The 23,785-nt window shown below is 38.6% G+C and overlaps 1 long non-coding RNA gene across 5 annotated transcripts; it reads right to left on the bottom strand.

Annotated features, from left to right (window-relative positions):
* Positions 1-265: 265 nt before the first annotated feature.
* Positions 266-22,737, bottom strand: LOC134512474 (uncharacterized). Of its 5 annotated transcripts, none has more exons than XR_010070131.1 (6): positions 22,029-22,737; positions 21,448-21,606; positions 7,910-7,950; positions 4,916-5,778; positions 2,518-2,718; positions 266-966 (listed from the first exon to the last, which is right to left on the bottom strand). It is a non-coding gene; the product is annotated as an uncharacterized LOC134512474 (long non-coding RNA). The 5 variants fall into 5 exon arrangements; XR_010070133.1 differs by having other exon boundaries at positions 266-963; XR_010070134.1 differs by having other exon boundaries at positions 4,916-5,741.
* Between the last annotated feature and the right edge of the window lie 1,048 nt (positions 22,738-23,785).

The following is a 23,785-nucleotide window of genomic DNA, read 5'->3' as shown; positions in this document are numbered from 1 at the left end:
TTAACATGATTTACTAGAGGTACTATTTCATGAGTAGTCAGATGCACGGTATTTCAGTTTAACTACTGAGGTTATACTTTTATCTAGAAATGGTCATTTTTTATAGTACAAAATAAAATATTAAACACATAAAACAAATAAATTGAGATAATTATTCAAAAAATCTAATATACACACATTATTAAGTGACTCTTCTGACAATTAAGATTCTTATTTTCTAGTATTTATGTATACACTTGTTTTAATTTGATTTGTTAGAGCATCACAAACATTTAGAAGAGAAATTTGTAGATCCTTTGAAGTCAGACCTATTTTAAGTCAACTATTTTGGAAAACATTGTTTCAACATAGCAGTATCCTAACGCAGTTCAGTCTTGCAACGTAAATGAGCGTAACGTGTTCCCAAGCTTTGCAGAAGTCCCAAAACCTAATTAGAGTTCAGAAATATCAGGTGTGATTCTGTATACCACGTGTGACTGATGCATGTTTTAATTATTGCAACGGCTGCCATGTTGTACCTGACGTGTGTGGTGAGCGCTGCTGTTCACACCAGCCGTGGCCTGTGATCAAAATCCACGTTTGCAAAGGCAAAGGAGGGAGGAGCCTTTCGGAGTTTCCAAAAGAACCTCAAACACCTGAATTTTTATGTGCAGCAGAAGACCCAGAAAAAAAGACAGAAATGTTCATCTTGGGCTTCTCTCTGGGATCGGCATCATACGATCCAGATCATCAGCAGTTGATCCAGACTGAAACTGCCTTCTGCTCTTAGAACTATTCCTGGCTCAGAGAGGAAAAGAGGAAGAAAACAGAAGCGTCCCACCTTGGAGCTAGCTCAATGGAGCGGAGAGCGGAATGCCAAACTGGCACCCTGGGCCCAGCTGCCGAGGAGTCTGCCGAGGAGTTCAGGTGTTTGTAGTTGTGATGGAGGTGCTTGCACAAGGCTTCTCAGGCCTCTGCCAGTGGCTGCTGGAAACAGAACTACCTTTTAGTCTCAGTCAGTCTGTATCAGAATGAACTAAGTTGTACTCCAGAAAGTACTTAATAAAAAGGAAAACTTTTAAGCAGGAAATCACTTTTCAGTATGCCCCTTGAAAATGTGGAATTCCTGCTCAGCCTGCAGTGTCCTCAGTAAAAAATGGAGATTGAAAGCACAAATAGAATGAAACAGTCAAAGTGACCTCAATACAGAAGAACAGAGAAAAAAAGAAAAAAAGCAGGGCTTAACCATGTGCTCAAAAGTACATAAAAGTAATTCTATTGACTTCAACTGGCACCACTGACGTACTACGCGACCGTTGGGAACTTGACCTCTGCTGGCTGTGTACAACCTCCTTATAATCAAGAGAGTCACATCATCAAGTGGCTTTGCAAGGACAGTAGATAATTAAACGCGATCAGCTCTAGCAGAGGAAAGCATAGTATTAATCTGCAGCAGTAGTAGAAATATTTCCTAATTATAAATCCCTTAAATGACTGCTTCTTTTCTTTCGAGAAAAACAACATCTGGCATTAGAGAGGTTTACGTGGGGTCACTATAAGAAGAGGTAAACAGATGAATTTGTTGTTTTGGTTCTTCCATTGTCACAGCATACATCTACATCTATGCTTTGATTTGTATTTTAAGACCGCAAGGTGCAGAAGGCGAGTGATTTATTCCAACATGCTATGCCAAATGCCCACTATACAGCAGAGCAACTGGGACTAGTTGGGCTGGGAATTAATTGGTTGCTATAAACAATAAAAGATGGGAGAACTTTTAAAAGACATCTAACACGCTGACTGTATAAAATTAGACTAAAATGACATTATTAAAGAAAGCTTTCAAGTGTCAAAAATGAAAGAAGGTCATATATACTCCACTGAGGAAATCTAGATCTCACCAGAGGGGACACATCCACTTTCATTATTCTGCTATTTTATCTGTTTTGTCTTTTACAACAACTTTGTAGCCAGACAGAATACAAAGCTAAGAGATATGGTTGAGAGTTGAAAGAATAAGCACAGAGAACAGATAAAACATGTACGAATTGGAAAGAGAAGTCAAAATTTTAAAATTATATATAGTGCAAAGCTAGTACAAAATAGTTATTGGTGAGAAGCTAGGCTATTTTAAATGAAAATGTTATGCATCTTACTATTTTTGTTTTAAGAGATATCATGCATCATCACGATCGGTAAAATTATACCACTATAAATATATGTTTAGTTCATACGTTACAAGAAATAACTGAATGAATTTTTCAACTGATTGCTGTTCCATCTCTCTTCTTTGGTTGTTTTGGCTTTTATCCCCACTCCAAACGATGCAGTCTATTGATGGCTATCATCTATTCTCACCATTTCTGATTGATCTGTTCTTTTAAATTCATCAATTCCTATGCACCTTTTGTAGATCGGAGGCAAAGCTCAAGGCACATTTCGGTTACAAAAGTGCATCTGCTAATTCACATTAGTGAGATGGTGCTTGCGATACATACAGAATCACAGCTGTACAGAACTAAGGAACCACAAACTCACCGTGGCTGGAGTGTCCGTGGGAGGTCTCTAGTCCAAGTTTTTCCTAAAGCAAGGTTGCACATTGGGGCGCTCAGGGCTTTTACAAGTTGGGTGCTAAAACCTCTGGGGGTAGCGGATCCACAGCCTCTCTGGGCAACCTGTCCCAACCCCTGCTGGATTTGCTGAAGTTTATCATCGTCATCATCCTTCTTGCATTTGCACCTACAGTCAAGTTTTTAAAAAATAGTTTAAACAATTTCAGTTCAATCAACTGATGTACCACAATGCATAAAACTATACGAGCATACCACCTATACTCTATACGCTTCTTGCGCTACGTTCATTTTGCGCTTCGTGCTGGATTGCAAGGCTTTCAGGCAAAAACCTGTATCTTTTTACTCGTATAGAGTCTGACATGGAAAAAATAAAAAGGGGGGGATGTCTTTCAACTTGGTTGAAGCAATGGCAGTGTTACTATCAAGGTTATTTTCCTTTCTAATTTTACTTTACTCTTTTGTCTTCCCTTGCATTTTGTTTACTCCACCTAACCTTTCATGTTGTTTATTGCTCGCCTTTCCATTAGTGGTACTTTCTATTTTTACAGAAATACAATGCATAATCCTGTTGCTTTTCTTATAATGCTTCCAGCATTGCAAAAGCATATCTACATTTTCCCTATATTTTTCTTTTATCTCAATGCAATATACTCCATATCCACTTCAGTACTTTCCTCTCAACTAAATTGTTCTAAATTGTTTGTTTGGTGTAAGGGGAGAACACTAATGTAATGTAAATAAGTGCTTTACCTTTGATCACCTGGGTATCATAACAGTTTGTGTGTACTGGTTTTAGTTTAATTATATTACCTGGCAAAAATTAGTTCATACAGGTTTTATAGGAGATTCACAATAATACTCAGCCTGAATGATGGTAATTAAGATTTCCTCCCCATCAATTGTATTTTATTGATTTGTGTTACTAAATAGTATGTTAATGCACCATTGATATTATACTGTGAGATATACTAGGAAAGCAGGATATTTACATCCCAATTCTCACAAAATGCTTTCATTCTGACTTTCATTTTTTATAGTACCCATCACCTTTAGCTTCAATATATGTTTTACCTCATTACAACATTTTTTGTTGCTAGTATATTAATGGCTTTTCCTAATGTGCCCAAATCAGTGCAATTCTTTTTATTAGTAATCCATAATCCACAAGTATTTCTGGAATCAGGTTTGTTTTTATTCCCCTCCCCTCAAGTTGGTCAAGAACTGTATTATAAGCTTTATTCTGCTCCTATTGAACTCACCAGGAGACCCTCTTTTTACTTTCACTGAGAGTGGATTATTTACTGGAGATAAGGAATTTCATTTACTACAGTGAATCCGCAGCCTAGGTGCTAACAGCATGAGAGGAAGCAGGGAGTATAAAACGCTTCACTCCTGCTATGAGCTGGGTAGGACTACAGTGACGGTCACTGCCCATTCTCCTCTGAGGATCTCCTTGATCTGGTGGCCTTATCCCCATGGCTCTACAATGCCATCTTCCTCCCAGACCATCGTCTGTACAGTAATGCAGGAGGCATTTGCATTGTGTATCCTCTTCCATGGGTTACAAGCTTGACAAAGGTCCTGATATCTTCTTTGTTTTAAAAATAGTACTTGTCTACAAGAAGTAGTACAGTTACACACAGCAGAAAATGCAGACTTTCTGCCTGTGCATCCATAGGGACAAACGGCTGGCTAACCAGCAAAACACCACTTAATTTATGATTATTCATGGAGGTCGTTACAGCTATGCACTACACTCTGCCTTTCGTTATAGGTTGGAAAATTAATTTAATCTTTTTTTCTCTTACAGCGATCCCTTCCTAGAAGCCCTTTCAAGAAGAGGCCTGTAGTGTGCTCATTAGAATTTAATCTCTTCTATTTTAATAAGTATCCTACAGGGTTATTAGGTGTTAGAATTATCTCTAAAGAAAAAGAATGACATTGTTAGTTAGCAAATTAAGAAAATTTGTCTCCCAAATACATTCTGTTTGAATAGAAACAAAACAGTTTTATAACAAAATGTACCCTCTTACTGATAACTTGTTTATTTTCAGAAGCAGAAAACATTTTTTTTTAAAACCACAGAGAAATAATGTTTCAAAACATGTAAACGCGTTTCAAAGTATAGTTTATCAGGATGAAGGTTTAGTACCTCCAACACAGTCACAAACCGTGTTGCATAGTCATTATAAATGGGGACATTATCTCTGCTAATAAATTTGAAAAATTGTCTTAAATACCATTATTTTTTTACTAACATCCAGACTGCATCCACCCAGTTATTTAAAGGCAGCACGGATAAGCAGCAGTCCCACGCATTCATTCGTAAGGGAACCTTCAGAGCTGGAGCATTAAGTGACTACCTGGGAAGCAGCTTTCAGGAGGCTCAAGGCAGGCTGTCGCGGAATCTGGAGCGACAGCAATGCCGTGGAGGCCAGCAGGAGCTGAGAACCTGGTTTAATTGTCCTCTGGGTGCCACGGTCACGAGGTTGGCCAAGCTTACATACACCATCCACATAACTGAACAGTACCAGGAAGCGAAGGTCAGTCACTGCGTGCATCCCGAGTTTCCTGGATGGGGGCATCCTTCAGCAAACAGCGTGGTTGATATTTGACTGTATGAACAACCCGCAGAGTCTGACAGGGCAATGGCGGTAATTCTAGTTACTCTCTGGGGCACACTGGTAATACTTGGGGAAGCAGCGGACAGGAGCAAGAGAGAGATCAGATGACAGCCTTGGAGGCACCCACAGTGGTTATAAATGATTGCATATAAATCACCAGAGGCAATTTAAAGAAGTCTCCAGAGGGCAGCTCCCACTGAGAAGCTTACACGTGCAGAAGGCAAAAGAAATATGTCTATGCACTTAAGAGTGCAGCCACCTGTATTCACAAATTGGCTGTCCAACCCTGGCCACCACAAATGGCGAGAGCCGCATGTTCCCAAGTGGCTCGTCACCAGAAGGAGCAGGAGATGTCAGGTCTACACTTCGCAGCAGCAAAGTCCAGCCACCCTGTCGTGTGCTCAGGGAGGAGCAGGACTGTCCGCGGGATACATTGCCTGGCATTCGTCCCCAGGACCTCACAGAAATCATGTTTGTCTTACTGGAGATGGATTCACTAGTAATTAGTTGATCCACAAACATCTCGCATCTTCTTTCCACCTTTCTGGTAGCTGGTCACCAGTACCTAAGTAGTCAATGACATACATTTGAACATGGAGCATCTGAAATGGGGAGAACAAATGAAAGAGAATTTCTAAGTCCTGAGTCTTAAAAACTTTCTTACAGTAAGTCTTCTCTCATGTCATGGTTGGAAATTTTCAATAAAATTCTTTAAATTATGATATAATATCATTCTGGTGGTGAAACATCATTAGTATTGGAAAAATTAAATAGCAACAAGCTGCTGTTATTTATAATAGCAAATAATGTCAGTGTCTTGTCTCTTGCTGCTGACAGAGCAAGAAACTGAAAAGTCCTTCCAAGGCTGATAAATCAGTCCTGGTTCTTAAACTAGCAATCAGGTGGAAATGGAAATTCACCAAACACAGCTAGAGTTGCCCCACAATATTTGAGTACCACTACATTTTGCAAAGTGGTCATTAATTTTGGATCTGCTCATTTTTAGTATCCAAATCAATATCCCATAGATGTGATTTGTGAAGATGCCACTTAGTAAATGAGTTCAATTTCAAGTGTTGAGCTATAGCTGTGATGTATGTAAGAAGCGCTTATCAAATATTTGCTTCCAGATGTAATTATTTTAGTAGTGAGTTTTGGAAATACTATCTCATTTTATGCCTAAATCCAGTTGCATTTCAATGTTTTTATTTGAAATAAGAAGCTATATCAAAGACGGTTCTTATCTACGAACAGTATTATCATAGGCTGCTCTCCATAAGCTTTTTATTGCTAATCTTTTTCTGCTGGAGACTTGCGCATATTTTAGACTGAACCTTTTTTTGCCGATGCTTTGCATGGGGAGTAATAAACAGGTTTATCAATACACAATCCACCTGAAACCAGCGTGGATTTATTAAATAATTCAGTTAGTTCTTTGGACATTGCTTAAGTTGCATTTGAAAACAGCGTTAACTTTCCTGGAGAGGTAAATACCATGGTAAACAGAAAGAGAGATACTATATTCATCGTGAAGGACTTCTGTAGTTCCTTAACAGTAACAGCTTTCTGTGTACGACACATGTATTCTAATTTTTAAAAAGAGTTGTCATTATAGACTGCCTCCGTAAAGGTAGCAAAACAATTTTCATGGTGATATCTGGTTTTGACACTCATCTCATTTGTTGATCATTTCCCATATTTAACTTCACCCTAAAAATTAAGTAACATGAAATGTTGCAAAAAAAAATAATATCGTTTAATCATAACAGATTTAAAAACACAAAAGAAACACCTCAAACGTGCCTTCTCAAACCTTAATAATGAAATGCTCCTTCTGACAATTTAATTGGGCAACTTAGTGAGTTTCCTGCATAAAAAAAGCCAGCTACCCGGATTAAAAAAAAAAAAAAAAGAGAGAGAAAAGAAAAAAAGAGTGAGATAAATTAGTAGCTCATGTCATAGACTCAATTCTCTGCAAAACTTCAGTGCCTTCATGTTGCTCTAGTTGTACAAAATGGGGTAGAAATAGCCTCAGGGAAGAATCCAAGAGTAATGAGGTTAGTTCAAGTGGAGCTGACAGACCAACTCTCTATCGGTCCCCTAGCACGAAGCCATGTATCTAGATGCAGCCGGTAACATTCACCTTAAACAATCACACGATCAGCTACAATTTACCGGTAGATAAATTGCGTTTCCTGTTTTCCTGGTTAAACATACCGCTTAAGATAGCATCAAAAGTTATACACCGCAATGTTTATGAGAAGTTAAAATGCTAGATTAACAGCTGACTTAGAAATATATGACCACATCTGCCTTAGCAGAGTTTTGCCGTAACTTTTCCCTATTTTCTCCTTTCTATAATAACAATAGCTCCTTAACTTTAAAATAGTTTCAGTATGAAATATGGAATAACAGAATGCATTTAAGTTCGCCCTGTCCATTTGATGGCAATGTACGTGCCAGACGTACAATGTCACAAGAATAATTAATTGTGACATTGACAAAGGGACACAACGCTTTTTCTGATAAGTGCTTTACATCTTTCCAAAGGGTCACAGTCAGTATTTCAGCTTTAGGCTGGTTTATTGCCTAGAGCAAATTTGATTTTAATAGCCTTACACAAGCTGTGGAAAAGGTGATCTAGAATGGTTACATGTTTAAAATGTGAAAAACGTTCCAGGGAAAATAGAAAAGCTGCTGCACTTGAACTTCTTCATGCAAATAAAGTCTTACCTGAATATAAATGATGTACATTCTTGAACAAGACTGCCAAGCTGAAAACAACAAAGCATATTAATATTATAATACCAAGATGAGAGAGTTTGATCTTGGTATGATAGAAATGATTTAAAACCTAGATTAAGGAGGCCAGCAGAATGCAAATCATGAATAGGAGGTAATGAAAGCCCAGAAAACAGAAATCCTAGCAGGAGTCGTTTACTGAAAAATCAGTTTAAAGCCACTCTAAAAAAAGTTCCAACTTAGAAACGCTAGTGAATTTTATTTTTATTTATTAATTCTCCACTATCCTTCCAGAATAGACACGATAAAGCTGATAATACATGTAAGGGACGGACTGTAAATTCCCTGACGAGGGGCAGAAGCCCCTCCAAGCCTTCAATGGAATGCCTCAAACACTCGCAAGGCGATACATAATGCAGGCCTGGCCTTCAAAGAACTGATAAGGCTCACACTTCTGGCGCCTGGAAGTGTTGGAGAGCTGTCTTGTGAAGACAGGATAGTTCTGCCACTCCTCTGGTGAGCTCGCTAGTTCTCAGTTCTCGAGGCCATTGTGTCCCATGAGTGACCTTTGCTTCATTATCCACGAAATGCATATGAAAACACACACCCTGCATATGCTAATGAAGATTATAGAGATCATGCTAAACATGTATGACTGTGGCACTCCTCTCTCCACCCAAATCATGCTACACGTCACCTGGGAGAAGGGAGAAACCTGAGACGAGGCTGTCCTCAGCAAGGGGGGTGGACCATGCTAATTCAGCAAACGTAAAAAGGGAAAATAAGTGCCCCTAGGGGGGGAACAAAGAAGAAACAAAAGAAGATAGTGCCTGGGAAGATTCTTCCCAAGAAAGAAGACCGTGCCTGGGAAGATTTTTCCAAGAAAGAAGAAGATTATGCCTGAGAAGATTCCCTGAAAAAGACGCTGGAACCGGGACCGGTGATCTCTTTATCTCCGTCTTTTTCTCTGTGTTTTCCTTTCTCTATCCCTCAGTTTCTCTTTTCTCTTAGAATTGTTAAGTAACAGTTAGTTGTTAAGTAACGACCTTAAGCACGACCTTGAGTACCTCTTGCCATAAGTTGTCCTATCCCTGTTGTTAAGTAACACGCCTAATACCTCACCCTTTGCCGTAATTTGTTATACACCTAACCGATTATCGTGGACTTGTTAAGACCTATACTAACCATTTTGGGAAGCTAATAAATGTTTGTGTATGGACCTTGAGATTTATCTCACCTTAGTCCGCGCTGCTGAGAATTTACGAATCTGAAATCATTTACCCCCCCTCTTTACTGAGAGTGGGACGTGACAATACAGTGCTTTTGGTAGTACAACTGACTTTACTTGATTAACCAAACCCATAAATTCTTGCCAAAATGTTCATTTACTGATATAATTCTGCCAGCAGACTTTTTCGTATGTATTACCCAGCCTCATACAAGATCTGTCTCTACCTGTCTTCCTATGTTTAATTGGCCATCACCTTCTATACGCAGTTTCACATTATGCTATTCAAATGAAATACAGCAATGATATCTACAGGTTTAGGACGTTTGCATTAACCTGACTTTTTTTTTTTTTCTCCTATGCTAGCCTAATATAAGTAAACCGTATTACACTGTCAAAACTGGTCTGATGTTAGAGTCTTGTCAGATTCTCACAGTACATTCCTGCGTCCGAGCAGGATTAGAGAGAAGTCTGAATAGGTTTTCAGTCCCAAAGGGTAGCTGCTGCAGACAAAAGTGCCCACTGCCTTTAATGATGGCTGAATACCGTCCATGGTCGTAAATGCCATTTCAAGTGCGATGTCAAGTTCCAACTGAAAAAGCAATACCTTGAAAAGGAAAACTAAAATGGGATAAGGAACTACCTGAACACAATAAGTTGCACTGCAAATGTTGACAAAATGATAATGAGGATGCTGAAATTTTGTTTCTTTGAAGAATTACAAGATTCTCCCTTTATAGAAAAGATTTTTTTGTAAGAGTTTCCTTCTGGAAGATAAAGTAGATCAAGAATAGCTCCAAAGACAAAGTAACAACGAGGGGCATTAACACAATTTATATCAGTAGTCATGGACAGTATTTCAGTGGGTAGAGGAGGGAAACTGTGTGTATTTTGTTTTTAATAAAGAAAAAAACCAGTATGCTTTTCAGAAACCACAGAAATATTTCAGTAGCCAGCTTATATATAAGAAAGAAAAGAACTATAGGGAAAAAACAGAATTTGGGTTCCTTGGTTTAAGAAACAGCATCTGCAGAATAAAAACTGAAGCAAGGTTTCTTCTTACAGGTCAAATTGCAGCAATCCTAACCCAAGGCATAGAGCTACTTTCACTAGACGTGTACGTAGCCCTGGGCTATCCGCAGACACTACACTGATTGACAGTGAATGAAACCTGACACGACCTTTCAGATGTGGGTAAGTCAGGTCAGGCTAACGTGAAATACAGTCGGGCAAACGTTTAGAAAAAAGGTTAAAGCGATTGTGGTGCCCATGGCACTTTCACTAAATCAAACAATAGTTGGAGAGAATTTCAGTGGGTGTGTATGCGCTTTAATCAGGAACGTAAGACTCTTCAAAGTATATAATGAAGGACGTCACCAAATGTGGGCAACGTTAGCATAAGATGGAACAGTCATCCCTATGAAAAAAGAGCTTTCACGCTGCGCCTGCCATGCTTGTAAGGACTGATACAAGTCAACAACAACAGACTAGACCTCAGTTATCCTGTCTTAAAAAATTGCCTACCTAAGAAATTTTAATTCACAACCATATGGTGGCTCAAAATGAGACCTCTTCGGCTTTAAGCCAGAAACTCGTGACAGTACTGAAAAGAAGATACACAGTACTTTTTAGTAGAAGCAAACAGTTCATGACAAAAGCGATCTTTGCTTTTAAACCCGCTATTTTGATACAGTGTTTAGCAAAATCAATAATTGCCAAAGAAATCCTGGACACTACTCTAAAACAAACTCTTGCTCTGAAAAGAGGGCGTTTCACATCATACATTGAGCTGAGTGGTCAACAGCAAAGTCCTCTAGATCTGCAAACATTAGCCACAAGCGCCTGGGCCAGAAGTCTGGTTTGCTGTGAGTGGCCAAGGCAAATGAGCCTCCACAGTGGCCCACCTACGACGAGATGGTGAACAGCTTCCCCTGGGGCTTAGAATTTAGGTGGAGAGATGGTAACATTTCACAAATAGTAAACTCTGACCAACCCACCTCCTCCGAGAAAGCCCCCACGAAATAATTGTATTTGCATTACATTTGACAGCTATTGTACTTGGGAAGAGTCTATCAGATTTACTTATTATTGAGACACGTGCTTTGGTTGCAGGTTTGCAAATTCCAGAAACATGTTGACTTGGGTGAAGTAACTGTGGTGCATAAATATAAGCAAATGCATTAGTCTGGAAAAAGCCGGCTCCCTGAATGACAACAATTAAAGAAAAAAAAAGAGAAAAAAAAAAAAAGAAGCACAGATACAAAATTATTAACAATAACAAATGGAAGACGTAAATGTTCGCTACACAACCGTTCCTTCTTTTGCTTTTTGTCTTCTGTGAAATCTAACAAATATTAAATATCATTAAATACGAGGTTTCACAGGTGACACTCACTGGAGTTCTCACCTGTTATTACTAAATTCCTAGAGCTAACAAAGCAGAATCTTTAAATACTTATTGAAGCGTCTTCTGCTAAACAGAGAACGGGCCATTACTTCTGATTGTGAAAAGTCAATACATACACTGCGCATTTTCTTGATGATCACACTATTTGCTGCTACCTATTATAACAACCTATTTTTCTTCAATCTAAGAAGCCCAGATTCATTCAGCTCATACAATATGTGAACATATTCGTGCCATCTCAAAAGTAGATAAGTTCTTAGATGTTTTACATCTGAGTTCTTAGATGTTTTATTTATGGGATTTCAGTCTTAACAAATGTTGCAAATACAGCTCAGTTGCTCACAGAACAGCATAACAAGACTGTTTAACTTATACCCTATATATTACGAATAAAAGTAGAGAACTGAGTGACATTTTATTTCAGTTATTGCTAATGTGAATGATGTATGATATCTAGAAATACACATAAATGTATGTATACCTCAAAAATAAAAACGCTTGTGAAAGAAATAGTGCATAGTTTCTTTTCCTCTCATATCCAGGACACACCGAATGAAATTCAAAGATAAAGAATGTAAGACGTAACCTCCCTGCGAGTTAACAGCCTTGGCTGCAAGTACTTGTTTTCCCCACATGCTGCTTGCCTTGTATAAAGCACGCTGACAGTGTAGGACAATGGAATTGCAAAGCTTTTCTAAAACAGATACCTCTAAAAAATTTAAAGCACAATCTTTACCAAAGTTTCGCTTTCTCCTACTTTCACTTGTCATATCATGTCCGCTCCAGATGTCCCTTGTAGTTAATTCAATATTAATGAACAGTTTAATGACACCAAAGTGAGGACTGTCACCATGGAAATCGTAGTAAAAGGTCATTTCTGCCTCTCATTTCACACATATGGTATACACATTTTTTTTTAATGCACGCATCAAAAAACTACAAGTTGCAAGTAAAGCATATGTATAGACGGGAATACCTCTTTGCCTGCAGATCAAGCGTGGAGGGCTGCACTACTCCCCAATCTCATCTTCCTTACTGTCGCTATAAAAGAGGACGACGAATCAGTCAATAAATAGAACTGTTACACTTGGCTTCTGGAGACTCACATTTTTGTCCTACAAACGTGACGTGCTTTCCCAGTTCAGCACGTTAATCCCATACAGGGTTAATTCTGAATTCATGCTTAAAGGTACTTCCATATGGTAAAATGTTTGAGCATTTGCTTAAACTTTTCATTGAGTGGCTTTTTTTTTTTTGAATGTGGGCCCAATTCATCACTGTTTACTTAATTTGCATTTGGGAGTAGATTATATATTTTTCTGTATTAAAAAAATAAGATTATAGATTGTTTCATGATATAAGTGACTTAGTGGGGGAAAATGTGCAGTCAGCACATCGAAATCAAGAAATAGTCAGTTAGAGGAAAAGCATTAAGAGTTCTTAAACTTTTAAAAGTTTCATGTATTTTAAAAGTGAAATACACGGACTTTAGATCCATACTGTGCTCAACAGTCATTTTCAGTGCTGTAGTCTGTCATAGGGATTTGTGAGGCAAAGGAATTTTCTGACCTAGCACTTCCAGAGCACTGAACCATCCATACAAAATATTTTTTTTACTGCCTACTCAGAAATCAATTAAATATTTATAGTTAGCAAAGTTTATATTGATTATAAGCTAATTCTAATAAGCTACCTGTTTCACATACGCTCCAGCTAAGTTGAGCGACAATAACATTTTGTCTCCTCAGGAAGTATTATGCATTCTTTTAAGGGCAAATTACAGAGAAGGGTAAAAACCAAAAGCAGAGAGTTTGAATAATATAACAAGTTATTCTGTTTTATGGGTCGTTCCATTTCTAAGTGCTTTGTCAGCTATACCAGGTCCAGGAGAGTCCCATTTGCTTTGCTGGCAAAAATGAATTTGAAAAGAAATGGATTTCCTACATTTCAGGAAACTGAGGTCCAAAGCAAGAATTGTGTTGGTTAGGAAATTGCAATTTTACTTTTCTTAAACTCCTGGTTCTTCAAGTAGCATCTGTAAAACTCAGTCTTGAAACCGCTGCCAGAGCCAGACTGATTTGCAAGAGGCTTTGGAATTAGCTAAACCTATCTAAAATCATCTGTTACATTTAAACTGAGGCCCATCTGGAGTTGATTCTGTTGAAGGATGTGAAGTGCAAAAAGAAGGGTTTCTACAAGTAGATCAGCAGCAAAAAGAAGTCTAGGGAAAATGAGCCTGCTGCTGAATGGGAGGGGGACCTGATGACAAAAGACACAGAAAGGACCGTGGTACTCCATGCCTTCTTCACTCCAGTCTTTCCTGTTACAACTGACCTTCAGCAAAGAAAACTGCCACACTCTTCTCAGTTGGTATCTAGACAGGACGCATTAAAATATAATGCATATTAAAATATAGGAAGCTGGAGCTGAATATAAAGAAACGTTTATTTATGTGAAGGTGTTCAATGCCCAGAGAGGTTGTGGAGGCTCCGTCCTTGGAGATATTCAAAATCTGATGGGACAGGGTCCCGGGGAACGTGCTCCGGGTGACCCCGCCTGAGCAGGGGCATTGGAATAGGTGACCTCCACAGGTCCCACCCAACCTCTTCCATTTCTGTGATTCTATGATTAAACTAAGCAAAAAAAGTCAACTGCCTGTATGACAAGAGACAAAAGCCAGAATCATGGTATTTTTCCCATAATGTAATCTATTCTATACTGAAGTGCCCAAAAAGAATAATCATCTCTTAATTAACTGCTGGATTTTTCCAAGTAGTGAATTGCCAGTGCAATTCTTCTGATTATGTCAAGTTGGTGTTGCCTCTCTGCTTGTTTCTTTTTTACTGTCATGTGCTGAGACTGTAGATTCGTTCCAAGTTCGGCAAAGGCTCCTATTTTGTGTCTACAAGAAGATTCAAGGAACACGTCCTTTTCTGAACAGTAACTACAGAGAGCAGATAGAATGATATTACTTCCATTGCGACTGACAGTCTTTTTAAAATGCATTGAAAAGTCTGTTTCTATTAACTATTTATTACCAAAGCTGGGAATAATTATTGGTGCTGTAATTTATTTGGGTGGTTCTGTTTGCCTGCAGAACAGCCTCGTTACAGTACGGATTATGAACCTCATTATGGTATGGATTATTATCACCCAAGTAAAGGGACAGTCCCCTGCTAGTGATGATAAAAACATTTCCAAACAGAAAAGCGGATAGCTCAACCATCTATTAAACATGGAGCAAAGCAGAATACTGCCCATCATTCTACAGAATGGATGGCATCTTTCATAAGCAGTAGTGTTTTCTGAAAGTCTTTAAAATGTTTTTATAAGTTTGGGGTTTTTTTTAATAAAAAAAACCAAAACACCAAACTTGTCAAATACCTATTTTTCTCTAGTCTGAAAAAGCGATGACTAAAAAGAGGTGTGACAAAGACCTGCAAAATCATGAGTGGTATAGGGAGGTTGGATAGAGACCAAGTATTCATTGCCTCTTTCAAAACAAAACCTGTGGGGGATCAAATTAAGCTATTAGGAGCTACGCTGGAAACAAATGAAGGAGTTTTCTTCGTGTAGCAGAGAGCAGATTTAAGGAACTACTTGCCGAAAGGTATGGTGAGTGCCAAACGCTTACAGGAGCGCTAAGAGAGACTGGACAACTTCATAGCAAATAAAACCACTGAGGGTTATTAAATACTCAGGCACTATATCTAGGTCAAGAAGTCTCTCAGCTCCTCAGCAGATGGAGGTTAGAAAGTATCCTATGTACTCACCCCGTTTTTAATCTTTCAGAAACATTCTCATTTGGCCACCGTTACTTTAAGTCTCCTCTTAAAGACAAGCAGAAATCAGCTCGCGAGGCTGAAGCGTCCTCCCTATGCAATGCAGGAAGAAACAAATAATTGCAGACAACAGGAAACAGAAAAAGTGAAGGGAAAGATCAGAAAGTAAGAAAAAAGTAAACCAAGAGGAACTGGAAGAGATTCAAACCACCCTTGACAGCGCTCACTGCTCTCTCCAGGTATACGTGAGCTGGTGAACACCGGACGGTGCTCTGGGCCCACGCCATCTGTGCTCTGAACTGTCTGACCACTGTCAGATGCCAAACAGAGTATTAACTGCCCAGTAAACGTGATAATAAGATGTACCATTTTACAATATTATTGCAATAAGACAATGTTACTTTATGCAGTTATATTAACGCGATTGCCCAAATTAGGAAGAAAGCTATTAATTTGTATCACATCAATGCGCTACTATTACAAGTTAAATAGCTCTATAAAACCAAGATATTATATATGTCAAAGATGATACGTATTGAAATAAAGCTTTTAAAAACTAGTGACATTACTTTAGAATGCAGCTTAACTAAAAACAAGCACAGCAATACCTGAATAAAATGCTACATCCAGCTTTAACAGTTTTTGTAAGTACTAATCTTTGATATAAGCACCTCCTTCAAGAAGTTGTAGGTTTTAACCTAACAAAAACAAAGGAAGGTATATGCAAGATAGCGTTAACTTTTAATCCTTAAAAACACAGACAAAAATAGCTGAAAATCTCATTTAGAACTTGAAGATGAGGGAAGGTAGATTGAGAAGGCAGAGCGTTCCTCATAATAAGGCAGCAATTTGTACATCTCCAGCAGCCATTCACAGCACAAACAACTACTAAAATATGCAAGAAATAACTTGTGGTGGCATACCCTCGCTCACCTTTATTATGGAAAAACAAGCATCCAGCATGCTCAATAAGAATATAAGACGTGTGCACTGAAAGATTCCAGTACCTAAGCCACCTTCCTATAAAGAGCTGCTCTCTGATGCACAGTGCTCCAACAGCGAGAGCACGCGCGGCTGTAGCACCCTACAGGAGGAAGAGTACTCCTCCACTTGCCGAATGTCACCTTTATCATGTAATAACAACACTGAGCAATTTTATTTTAGCTACTGACATTTAGCTAATGACAAACATTCGAAACCACTAGTTTCAGGGCACGTATTTTTCCTTTTTAAGGAATTACATCCCCGTTTATTCCCCAGAACAGCCCAACCGACTACCAAGGTGCAAAGCAGTTGTGTAGCATACAGAGACACGTGTACATACTCTGGTCCTCTTCTTTCTCCTTAGAGGAAAACTCCATGGGACTGGTAGAAACAAGGCCTCCAAAACCCCATACTTTCTGCCCAGAATTCAAGCTACAGAACAATACATTTCCCAACAGAGCAATTACTGGTCATAGAATGGGGGGAAATGTTTTTTTTTTTCTCTTCTGCTTAATCCTCAAGCAGAATTTCCTTTATACCAAAGACAAGTACCTTATAGTTCCACACACAGTTTAAGTTTGCAGCGCTGGTATTACCAAGAGCATTGGCGCCAAAAAAGGGAATCGCCTCTACCTCGGTCCCTTGTTCTTACCCCATGCCATCCTCCCCTCGCACTGGCCACAAGGGTTGATCTGGGAGAAGAAACTGCTCTGGGTTACCAGTAACCTGACAGTACTTTACTGGCCCTGTCTTCTGGTGGCTTCCTTTAGGTTTCTGCAGCTTTCAGCGTAAACCCAACTCTGGCTTTAATGAATGTATGTAAAGGGCTGTAGAAGCCCTCTCTCTCACCAGAGGCTTTATGTAAGCCTGAACCAGACATTTTATCTCTAAAAGTTAGCTTCCAGTTCATCTTTTTTTATTCCTTTAATATTACCTAACTTTAACCTGATGTTAATATTAATGTTACCAAGTAATAGTCACATTATGTTGAAACTACTGCTCCGAGAGTGTAGGCGGAGAAACAGAAATTGAAAAATCTCGATTGCCAAAAAAAATATCTATTGTAATTAGCTCACAGACAGTGGGATAACAGCTATTGGTGTTCTGACCAGTGCTCTACACTCACCATGACTACTCTTAAAGGCCTTGGGAAACATTCAAATGAAATAATCAGATTTGAACCCCAAGATTCTGAATTAGACTCTACCAATGCCAACAAAGCAAGCTGTGGGAAATTTGAAGGCAATGGCAATAGTAGCTCCTGAGGTACTCTTCAGTTACGATGGCCTTCTGCACTAACGCCGCTGCAGCTGTGCTGCTCTATGACATCTTGGAAAAGAAAAGGATTTCATAAAAGCCAAGCTAAAAGTACTAGTTTAAATTTTCTTTTTAAGCATATAAAGCTTTAATTAGCACCGCTCAGCTGGAAAGCTTATAAATATTTCAATAGCAGTAAGATGTAGTTTACTTTTACATACATCTTAGCATAAATTGGGGTCACGTGTAATTATGAAAATGACAGTATCCTCTTTGAGATCGCTTTAAGAGGATCACATTTCCTGATCAGTCTTAGGAATAACTAATTTTAATGAGAGCCACTGAACCTTTAATGTACTTCCTTTTTATTCTTTAAAAGGATTACTTATGTTCAGAGCTTCATTCATATTGGAATAGGCTGTTCCACGTCACTTTGACAAGTAGTAGAATTCTGTTTTATTCTGTGGTTCCAGAGATAATTGGCAATGCTTAACTAAATATTAAATATGATTCCCCATGAAGGTTTTAAACCTGAATTTTGAGTGAGCGTATAATGTGAGAGTTGTTTTGACTGTTTTATTTCAAGATGTTCTACACTACCACTGAAAACTACATTCAGCTGTTGAAGTTATAGGTTTGTCTTTAAATGCTACCAAGGTCAAAAAGTCTTCCTGTGGGAAATGTTTTCCAGTGGAAAAACATTAGCTATAATTAAAAAATGGAAAATGTTTTAACTTATGAGACAATGCAATCTTTCTGATTTGCTTAAACTTTTTTACATACCAGAGGTCATTGGGAAGAATTCTGGGCTGAGTAAAACTCCTTTGTGACTACATATGCACTAACTACATGAGTTACAGGGATTCCCTTAAAAATACTGCGTTATTCCCAGTTGCTGTTTTCTGGTGATTCATACAAGATTCATGTCCCATTACAACTCGCTATAATTTAATGTACCTTTAACTCCAGAGCCAGCCAACATTACCACCGTGGACACCCCATTGGGGATCTCATTACAAAAAGAAATCAGGTACTCCAGATTTTGATAATTTCATTCATAATTATCAGTGGATGAGATCCTCAACCTTGTACATCTGTTAACAGCTTCCTGGATGTTTCTCACCGTACTGTTTTGTACAGACTAATACTTAGTCCAGCGTAAGCTAAAATGTTTTAATTGATGCCTGATTTCAAGCAAAGGGGTATCTCCAGATGCCAAAGACTTACTTGTATAACGATGCTTATTTGATGTAAGCACGTAACCATGCTTTCACTTGTATAACCGTGCAAAACACACAGTAAAGTAAATGTGAATTAAACTTATCAGAATTCCCTGTCACTCAAGATGGTATTTATTTGACATTACTATATTCCTGTTATGCCTTGATATTGCTCTTATCAAGGTTTTGCATTTTGGTTGCATGAATTTCCTCATGAAGAATACTTTTGTTTAATTTGCTTCAGATCCCATGGCAACAATAGGATGAGTAGACAGGGTTTCCATTCAAACTAAGCACCAAACACAACCTCAAATTTGTTATACATCTGGAAGGTAGACATTTGAAACAAAAGCTTCATGTAGAGGGACTATATCCTACACAGGACAACTTCCAACTTCTATTGAGGTAACACATCTGTATTCTTCAACAAAAATATTCAAGAAATACCAGACTGATCCAGCAGGAATTCACTACGCAGACGCTGAGATCTTACATTATCGGTCTAGAGAAACTGCTGTAACATAAAGTTCACTATAGACGTTAACATAATTGCATATTGCAGATACCCTCCCCTCCTGCTTTCTGTGATATCTTCACAACTCCAACATTGCACTGAAAGTCAGTAAAGTTCAGTAACTAAAAACCTACTCCAAATGCTCTATCAGAATTTCCATATTCCTAAGTAATGATAATTGTTTAAATAAAAAGAAACAGTTAGGAACTGTAAGCAACTCGAGATATTAGAAGCCCTTCAAAATGGTAGGTAAATGCCACACTACAGTTGTTGTTCACATCTCTTGGCTGAAGACAGTTGAATTTAGATTGAAAGTAATACTGAAGCACAAAGACAAGCCGTATACCCATTTTGACCGCTGATGCCTTGCTTTTGACTCCAGTAGCTTCATAAGCCTTAGCTAAGCTCGCTATACGTTGTCTGTTTTGCCTTTTTTGTTTGTTTGTTTTGTTTGAAATGTATGCTTTCCTGTTTGTGAAAAAGGAAAGGACTGGCATATGTGATATGCTGCAACTTGTTGCCATCCTCCAGGGTTTCGGATGGAGGGTCTTGCACTGAGAAAGCACCCGTGCTGTGCTCTTATCAGAGTGCAAGCTTTCTCATTTGGATTTAAACAGCGTATTTCTCAATGTTGCTACTGGGTACAGTGTCCTGCGAGCAGCGTCCTGAGAGCTGAATACAAGTCCCAGCCTCGTAACACTTACTTTGCTGTAACTTCTGGTGCTGTCGCATACACGTATTTCCATTTATATTGCATCCATGCCAATGTTAGCGCTTCGCTTACAAATCTCGACACCATGAAGTATCACTGATTTAATTCCAGCCTATTGGAAGCAGACAGTTGACATCAGTAGCTCCTATCTAGGCCTCCATTCCAAAACCACCACTTCCTATACGGTGCAATCTGGAAAGTGATTTATGAGAGAGACACCAAACCTGGGGACAGAACCCTCCTTCCAGCAGGCATGGGTTATACTATTAGCTGAAGAGCTGTCACTCTTCAATGTGGATCCCAACACTTAAATGAGACTCTTGATCCCACTGGAATCTTATTCAGGATGGATTAATTTAAATGTTTTTCTTTTTGTTTAATTTCTGTCACGGTAACCATGGTGATAAGCTCTGCAGGAATTAACAGAATCATTTGAAATATATTAAATAGATAATGTCACCCAATATCCATTCTAATGTGTGCCATCCTTCAGATATTAGCTCGGAATACTGTTAGTGTTGAGGTCCAATGGACTTCCATAAATACTATTCAACTAATTGATCCATCCACTAGCAGCATCAGAAGACATCTACTATCACTTAAAGTACAGTATTTCACTTTTTTGGATCATTTCCAAGGTGTAGCATTGCATATGGGCAAGTCCCATAGCTTTCCATTTATTTATTTAAGGGGAGAATTAAATCATAGAACTAGAGCATTATCCACAGTTACAGCAACGCACTTCTGCTGAAAAGGTTTTAAGGATTTATTTGGCAGTATCAGTACTCCATTTTGTGTTCTTCGCATTACTGTACAGTGTGGGGTTTTTTTCATAATACTATTGTGCTATTTGCATTCACTCGAGTAAGTGACTGTGGTGAACTTTAAATACAAAATTATTCAAGGAATGCATACATACCTTGCTATATTTGGAATGAAAAATGAGGCACAGAGTTTGCAAACAAGCAAACAAGTAAGCTAGATATATCATAAACAGAATACAGGAAAAAAACATTCTTTAATCACAGGCAGCAAGGCATCATTATCTTGGAGTTAAGGTTGCTAAGCAACTTAACTGTTATAAAACCTACACAGCAAAAACGTTCCTGTTAATGAACTATAAGTATCGTGATGTCCAAAGTAACATAGATTAAACTGATAACATTGTATTTCATACACTCCCTTATCTCTACAAACCAGGCAAGTCATAGCAAAAGTACATGATCTTATTCCCATTTTTCATTACAGTAATTTTTAATTTTGTTGCACCATTTATTGCTGTGCATTAATACGATACAGAAAATATAGTCCTAAAGACAATGCATAACGGATAGTAGCATAAATATCAAGTGAGATCAAGCAGGTACCAAGCAGAATTTTCAAGACACGTTTTCACTTATACACATACTATGGGAAGCGCCTTACCTGAAGACCTCCTGTGTGCTGCTCATTTCATTAATAAAAATCCTGTAGCTGTAGAACTTGAAGACCTTTTAGGAATTTTGTTCTTTAGAACTAAACCCTACTTTTCAACCCAGGTTCATGAGTTAATTTGTCTTAGAGGCATCAAAATCACTCCAGAAACTATTAGCAGAAAGACAAAACAAATAGATTACAATAAATCCCCTTAAAACATTCTGTGGACATGTTGAATTTATCCCAGTAGTTACAAATTGTGTTCCATTATATTTACTAAATAAGCACTTGATAAGAAAAGAGCTAAACACACCAAAATGATGACTAGAGAAGTTCATCATGTAGCTCTTAGTTATAATAAAATAAGTCAGGATATGTGAATCACAGAACAGGAGTGGGAGAGAAAGGAGACTACACTTTTTTTTTTTTTCTCCAGGAAAGGCAAAAACTGAAATCTTCCTCATTCCCATCAAAGCAAAATCCTGCAATTTCAGGAAGTACGTCCCTGGCTTCCTTCAGCATTGCCCACATCCTTGCACATTTAAGTTTGTATGGAGCTGACACTGGTGCCCCCAGGGCTTGAATCTCACCACTCAGAGGCTACGGCGTTGAGCTCTTCCCAATGAGCAAGCTGCTAAGACAACCGTTACTCGTCCTGGACCGGAGCTGGGTGGGCTGCAGCTGGACACAGCCTTTCTTGTATCATGTGCTCCTCCTGCTTCTCTTCCTCACCTACAGACTCTATTCTAGGTTATTATTATCCGGTCTTGTGGGAAAATAAGGCAAATTCAGGACAGTGTTATCTAATGAAGGTTATGTCTCAGGCAAAGAATTCCAGAAATTCAAACGATGGCACTTACAACTTCAAAATTCAATTGCTTTACCGATGAAATATGAAGGTGAATTGGGTCAGTGTTCAGATTCTTGGGCACTCTGTCCTGCAGTTCAGACTATGAGGATAAGTGTAATAAAAGTAAGAATAAATACGTTAAGTTGATTTAGAACTTAAACAACCTTATTTCCCTTATACCTTTGAACCACCATGGATGCAACAGTACTTACGCTAACACTGTCTCTTAACTGTAGGGCTACGATTACATTTAAGCTATGAACTATGTAACTCTTCAGATTAATTTTTCTGGATCCTTGTTGCCTCAATACTCATCCCAAGGGCTTTTACTCTCGAGCATTCTTCCTTAGCTGGGCCAGTGACCATAAAGCATCACAGAAAGACAGGGAGAGGAAGACATTAAACATTCAGTGAAAGATTTCTGCTGACTTCAGTAAACATTAGACCAAGCAAATAACCATGCATCAAACCATGCTTTGATTAATGGCTTTCAATGAGAACATATTTCATAGGCAAAGCTTACAGAAAGGAAACATCCATCCTTGTTTCTCTGAACTATCTTTTAGAGGATGGAGCATGGAGTTAGAGCACCTTAGCAGTGACTTCTTCTGTTGGTTACCAGCACATGACCATGAGCAAGAGAACTATCACACCAATTTCTCATATAGGAACCACAGAAGAGGTCAAGTAACTAACTGTCCAGGGAGCACGGGCTGTCTTTATAAAACCTGAAACTGAATACAAGTCTTCTCTGTTCCAGCTGAATGTCTAAGCAAACAGACTAGCCTTATCAACACAGGAACAGCTCTCTCTCTAATGGGTATCAACTGTCTGGCCTCTCTAACCTATTCTCTTTAACCATGCAGCTTTGAATAACTTGTTTTGACTGTTGTGCCAGGTGGTGTCTCAGGCACTTTGAACTTCCAGATTTCTTTGGCAGGAGTCTACCCTTCATCAGATGACACTGATTTGAATGCCCATCTTCTTCTTCTTTTACTCCTGTGCTCAAAAGGAAAGACTGTCAATCTCTTGAGATATTAGTCACTCAAATGTAGGAAGTTCAGTTAATTTGGACTAAGAACTTTCCAAACACACGAGTGGAAGTCATTTGTGTTAATAGGTGTAGACTGTCCTCTGTGGATTTTTTTTTTTCTTCTTCAGTACCATTTATAAAAACTACTTATAACCAAGCTCATTGTTCCACCTTATTTAAGAGCTATTTAATATAATGACTTTCCTGGTTTGCTCTGCATATGCTCAAGGAACGAAGCCCATGAAAAGAAGGAAAAAAGAGAACCATCATTTTGATAGCTCTGCAGTAATGAATAGTTATTGCTACCTCTAGACTACTTAGGTAAATGACCCATCTAGTGATTACCGCATCTCTGGCACTGATTGAACCTGTGATCCCTGTGTGGTCTCCCCTCAAGGGCACCTGTTTAACTTTCAGGCAGAAGCAGTTATCTTTCTCTGATCAGAACCTGTTCCTTCTCTTCC

This window comes from Chroicocephalus ridibundus, chromosome 3, assembly GCF_963924245.1.
Source record: "Chroicocephalus ridibundus chromosome 3, bChrRid1.1, whole genome shotgun sequence".
NCBI classification, from domain to species: Eukaryota; Metazoa; Chordata; class Aves; order Charadriiformes; family Laridae; genus Chroicocephalus; species Chroicocephalus ridibundus.
This window is presented reverse-complemented; position numbering and strand designations above follow the sequence as displayed.